The sequence below is a fragment of the Chlorocebus sabaeus genome, chromosome 10, assembly GCF_047675955.1.
Source record: "Chlorocebus sabaeus isolate Y175 chromosome 10, mChlSab1.0.hap1, whole genome shotgun sequence".
Lineage (NCBI taxonomy): Eukaryota > Metazoa > Chordata > Mammalia > Primates > Cercopithecidae > Chlorocebus > Chlorocebus sabaeus.
This window is the reverse complement of record NC_132913.1, coordinates 72,200,217-72,206,282: the sequence shown is the minus strand read 5'-3', so window position 1 is coordinate 72,206,282 and position 6,066 is coordinate 72,200,217.

Here is a 6,066-nt window from a genome sequence, read left to right as displayed (position 1 = left end):
TTTGCAACAAAAAGAGTACATTTTCAGAGGCAATGCTTAGAGACTTAATCCACCTGTGGATCTTGAGAATTAACTTATCTAGGTAGATATTTTGCTAAATTTTGACTCACTGGGCTGATTGACACAGAAGCAGAATTCTTAATGAAATATCTTTGTATTAGCAGCAACTAACTAAAATAACTTTATTAATTATTAAATAAAAGAGTCTTACAGCTTCCATCCTAGTCTGAACAGGAGTTTGCCTTTATTTTCTTATAGTACCTTTGTGAATAAGAAAAGAATAGAAAACTTCCAGTCTAGTACTGATGAAATCATTCCACAAAGAATTAACAAGTTCAAACTGCTTGGGTGCATGCCACATCCAATCCAACTTATTTAAAATTAATATTCTTTTAATGACCAAAAGCCATTACAAATGATTACAAATTATAAAAATGTCTTGAGGTACAGTTCACTAATTAAAAAAATCAAAACAGCAACAAGAACATAGGAGAACAAAACTTTTATGTTTTCTAAGAAATAATACATAAAATTAATCTTGCCATAGAATTTGCCTTAATATTTTGATTCATCAATAAAATGGTAAAGGGTAAAATTATATTATTAAATGAAATAGAGTACATAATATAAATCTGAAAATGAAAAAAGTGTTGACTTTATGAATCATTGATAAAATTGTGACTGATTTTAATCAAATAAGTTATCTCCATTGAAAGCATGTTAAATAATAAGGAATATGGACCATTTGATTCTCATAGTATGATATTCAGCAAAATATATTCAACACATTAATATTTACATACATGTGAATTACATAAAACAGAAGTCCTATATAAAGTTAAAATATTAGGCCTTTAAAAATGTCTCAGATTTCATTAGGCCTATTTCTGCTATTATTCAACTAATACTTTTGAGCATTTGAGTACCTACAGTCATTTTTCATATCATATAGTATTAGTCTTATCCAGGTTTCCTTACATAATTTGGTTTCCTCACATTCAACTGTATCCAAAAAAGAAACATGAATAATGATACTAAGGAAAAATAATCAATAAGTTATATTTGTTTTACTAGGAAATTTCAAAAAAATTTACATGAATAACATTGGTGAACAACTTGGAACTGCTTTACAGAATTTAAGTCCAGAGGATATTCTAAACATACATTCAAAGCTCTATATTAGTATATAAAAGAATTTAAGTTGCATATAAATTAATTGATAAACATGATCTTATACCTAGTCAAATCTTCATATACATGCAGTAGACTTGGTCATCATTACAAAATTTAAATCTATTTTTGTAGTGTTTATAACCATAATTCTATTTCTTTCTACCCCTTTGTAGGTATTCTAAAAAGCTTCGCATATATTTTCTTGCCCACAATTCTCTTTTAAAGTCAACGCAATATGGCTTCTAGGCTTACCATTCTATTAAAACTACCATATCAGACTTAGCAATGGCTTAGGTCATGAAATAAAGAATGCATGTTTCTCATTTACTTAGACACTTAAAGCTATTGACAACTCTTAACATGCCCTTTTACTTAAAACTATCTTTTGCCACCATTTTCTTGGTGCTATAATTTTCTAATTTATATTCAAGCTCTATGGATACTTTCTGCATCCTCTCTAGTTGTTTACTCCTCTTCCCAGGCTTAAATGCTGGTTGCTATTTCCAAGATCCACTTCTCTCTGTAGCCTATACATTTTTTCAAAGGGTAATCTCAAATCTCATAAGATTTTAATTAAAATGAATAAGGTGATGATTCCAAAATACATTTCCTTAGTATATGTGTATGTGTATATATGTGCCTTTTAACTTTATACCTGTATAATAGATTATTTTAAAATGATCTGCATTTGTATCTTTTCAGAGTAATTGAATTCTAAATTCCCTTTAAAAGTGATTCTCAAGGCATAATGAGTACCTGTTAGGATATGCTGTAGGATGTCATTACACTTACCATCACTACTGTTGATAATTTGCTCACCCAAATTCAGATTTGTTTGTTCTCAGATCACTTTGTTCATGTTGCATTTGTTACTGTAATTATATAATTTAATTCAGTGTTAAGTGAAATGATGAAATGTGAATATAAGCAGATATGGTTTATTCCTTAGCATGCTTTAGAAATTCTAAACTAAGGTGGTTGCTAACTAAATTATTTTAACTGTGGTGTGAGTATAGCTATATAAGATATGAGAAAAATAATTTAAGAACATAATTTTAATTTGTTCAGAAATGTATTTAAGTCCTCAGTACATTTTAAATAAGAAAACTTAGAAGTCCATAGATGATTTATTTTGAGTATGGATTATATCGAAAAAGATGACCAATAACTTCAAAGGATTCTGTAAGAAAAGGTGACTATTAACTTTGAATAAATTCAAAGCAAAGACCTTGAACCTATAGCACAATGTTGGTAAATTTAAAATACAACAAGATAATGTGAGTTAGTACACGATGCTTATACTGTGCCTGTGTGCATATGTGCCTTAATGTTTATTTCACCACTTTAAGCAAGTGATAGACAACAAGCACGTTTTTATTGTTTCAGTTAAGAGAGTTTCTACTATATGTTGAACTATTTATAAGATTGCCCTACTTAGATATATTCTAGGTACCTCAAATTTCTCTTTTAATTGTCTCTTTTTTGAGATTATAGTAGATTCACATGCAGTTGCATGAAATAATATGAAGATATCCCATGTACCTTTGGCCTAGTTTCTCCCAAAGGTCACACCTTACAAAATTACAGTATTTGAAGATGTTATCTTCCATTCTCCAACTTTTGTTCACTGTCTTTCACTTCTCTCTTTTCTCCTTTTATTATTTACGAATAACCACATCAACCTAATTATGCCGGCCAGAAACTTAAATTTCATTTGTAAATCCTCTTTTGCCCTCTTCCAAAACTTCTCCTATAGCATAAATCCCTAAAAGGCTTATAGATTATCTAACTTTTTAATTATCCAAATAATATGATTTCTATTTGCTAGCTAGAATTTGAAACTTCCTTTATTTTTCTGGTCTCCTCAACACCCACCAATGAACACACACATACTAATCCACTCTTTCTTATAGAATCCTACTGATAATTCCAATCTGATACTCTCAATGAGGGCCATTTACCTTGCTATTTAAAAACTATTAGTGACTATCATCTTACACACAAATTTCTTGATGAATTCTCTGGCTTTTGCATTGCTTTTCTCTTCCCCCATTTATCAAAATTTCTCTTTTTATTCTTAATATGCTACATGCTGTCTCAACATATTATGTTTATTAAATTTTTTGTATTACTCAGCCATCTTATGAAATTGGCTATTTGTTTTTCAAGTACTAGACTCTAAATTCCTTGTTGATAGACTTTATTTCTATTCACTGTTTACTCTCTAGAGCCTAGGAGAGTGCCTGGAACATATTAGACATAAATGATCATAAGAGACAGGTTTGCCTATAAAGACACTTAATTGAAGAGGTATCTCAAATATGACAATAGCATGGCTATAGCCAGCAGGGGTATAGCATGGTTATATTATTAGGCATAGTTTATCTCCTTCTCCTGAGCACTGATCAAAACTGAGGACAAGTGACCTTGGCTAAAGAATTATTTATTCAATAATTTACTAGAATAGTTATCATATGATTTTCCTGTTATAACTACGTTTGTCTCCCTTATTCTGGAAGACCTAGGGAAAAATGAGATTTATTGATGACCTAAAAAGTGAAGGTGTCTTACAGTTTTCCAGTAGTTGGGATTTTTTTTTCCCATCTTATACTATAATGTACCTGAGAGTATACTCCACTCCATTTCTTGACTGTGACTGCAGAGAGACAGAGGGTAGCATCTCATTAAGGAGAAAATGTCCAGGAATTCCATGCACCAATGATCAGGCAGCCCTTGGGAGGTGTGCATCTGTGTGCTCTTTGTATGTGTGTTCCATAAAGTATGGTTAGAGAGACAAAACTCATCCCGGACTTTCTGCAGACATGGAATCCAATGCCTCTAGCTCTGGACTTTTGTGAAAATAGAAGTGATAATGACCAGTAGAGGGTAGACTGCCAGGTCCTTCCCTGTGTGCTAGTCCTACCTGAATGATTTGGACTTCAGAAAATTTGTTATTTGGTGAAGCAGGAGTAGAGATGGAGACCTGAAGACATTTTGAAAGGGTGCAGCATACCTGAGGGCAAGTGAGCCAGGTTAGGAATGAAAACATTACCTCCTTGTGAATGAGGGTTTTTTTGTTTTTGTTTTTGTTTTTGTTTAACCAGGGAAAGTCATACTCAGTGCCTGATTTAATATTTATACTCCTTTATAATATATAATTCCTTCACCTTCCTCAAAATGTCCCAACCCATTAATTAAGAAAGCCACATACTTGTTCCTTTCCAAAGGCACTGTGGGACAACTTAATATAGGAACACTGTGGCCTGCTTTACTCAACCTCTTGACTGTGACCGTAAAGAAAGAGTAGCCTTGCCAAGGGGAGAATGTTCAGAAGTTACAGGAAGTTACTATCACATAGTACAGTGAGCACTGGTTCCTGGGAAGGAAGAGAGAAAGCATTCAGTACTGCAAAGCAGCTTCCATGTAACAGATTTGCAGATTTTAAAAAAATCCGCTTTCTGTCACTAAGTTCAGGTCTCACATATAATTTAATTTTAGATGTTCGCTGAAATGCTATAATGAATTATTTTTCATATAGAAAGTTGCTTTTTGGTACTCTATCTAAAATTCTATATCTATAGCCAATTTTTAAACTTCATTGTTGATAAAGTCTCATTCTAGTCAAAAGGGTTAAACCAGTTCTTAACATAGACGGAACCTCCAACAAATTGACAGTATAACCACAATGAGCTTTAATAGCTACCTCCAACAGTACCTACATTTATTTATACACAAATGCATTGTTGTAGAGTCTTTTCTATGCTAACATGTTTAGGCCAAGATTATCTATATGGAATAATAATGTTATATTATGTTTGTTTAGCAATTTAAAAAGATAGTGTCAAAACAGTGTTATATATTAGCACAGAGGATTGGCAAGCACATAATTAATCCTTAGGTACTATAAAATGCAATTATAATTGCTAACATATAAAATATATTTAAAATATTACAATATTACAATACAACTTCTTAGATAGCTTCATACTACCTAAGAAATTGTATGGGCTCACAAAGGTCATGGTCTTAAAAGTTGCATTGCAGGATAGAAAATAAAAGATTTCACATCTCAAAACATATTAATATTTCCATCATTGTTTTCTTTCAGTATAACCGTTCTGGGAATGGAAAGCCATTTAATAAAAACTATAATCTGTTTGAGGCTTATCATTTTAATGTGAAGATTGATTCTCTGCCAAATGATATAAGTTGAAGTAATAGTCACTTGCAAAATCATTAGATTAAAAAACAAGTTGAATGCAGTAAGCAGATTTGTCAAAACTCAAAGCATTAATTTGAAACATAGCTATTTTTAGAGATGCATAGAAAACACGGGCTTCAACATTAAGGCACCTTAGATGTTGGATTTTTAAAAACTAAAGTCTCCTTGAGTTTAAAATGTTATAACTTAGGTAGGCTCAGTAAAGAAATATAAGGAGAAGTTTTCAAAAGGAGGATAATGTGCAATATAAGTCAATAAGCATCCAGAACAAACATAATTTACTCAGATACAGAAGCTGATTTCAACAAGTTCAACTAGAATAATCAAGACGAAGTGTCTAGGTTGCAAGCTTAGGCACTAGCAAGACATTGGATCAATTAGAAAACACAACAGGAGCAAACCCCAGGCAGCAGTTACATTCTGCAGAACGCAATACAGTGCCAACAGGAGCTAGGAAGGAGCATAGGGTCTAGTCTTGTTCTCGGGGGGAATGTGAACTAAGTGGAGTAACCAGGGAGCTTAGCCTATGAGAGGGTTTCCAGTTAGAGGTTAAGTAATTGCACAAAGCTACTGGAGCAAAAGGAAAATGATTGTTTTACACAGTTACTCAAGTCTTGCTTCTAGGTAATTGAATCTTGGGTATTGGGCCCTTTCCAAATAATGTATGTTTT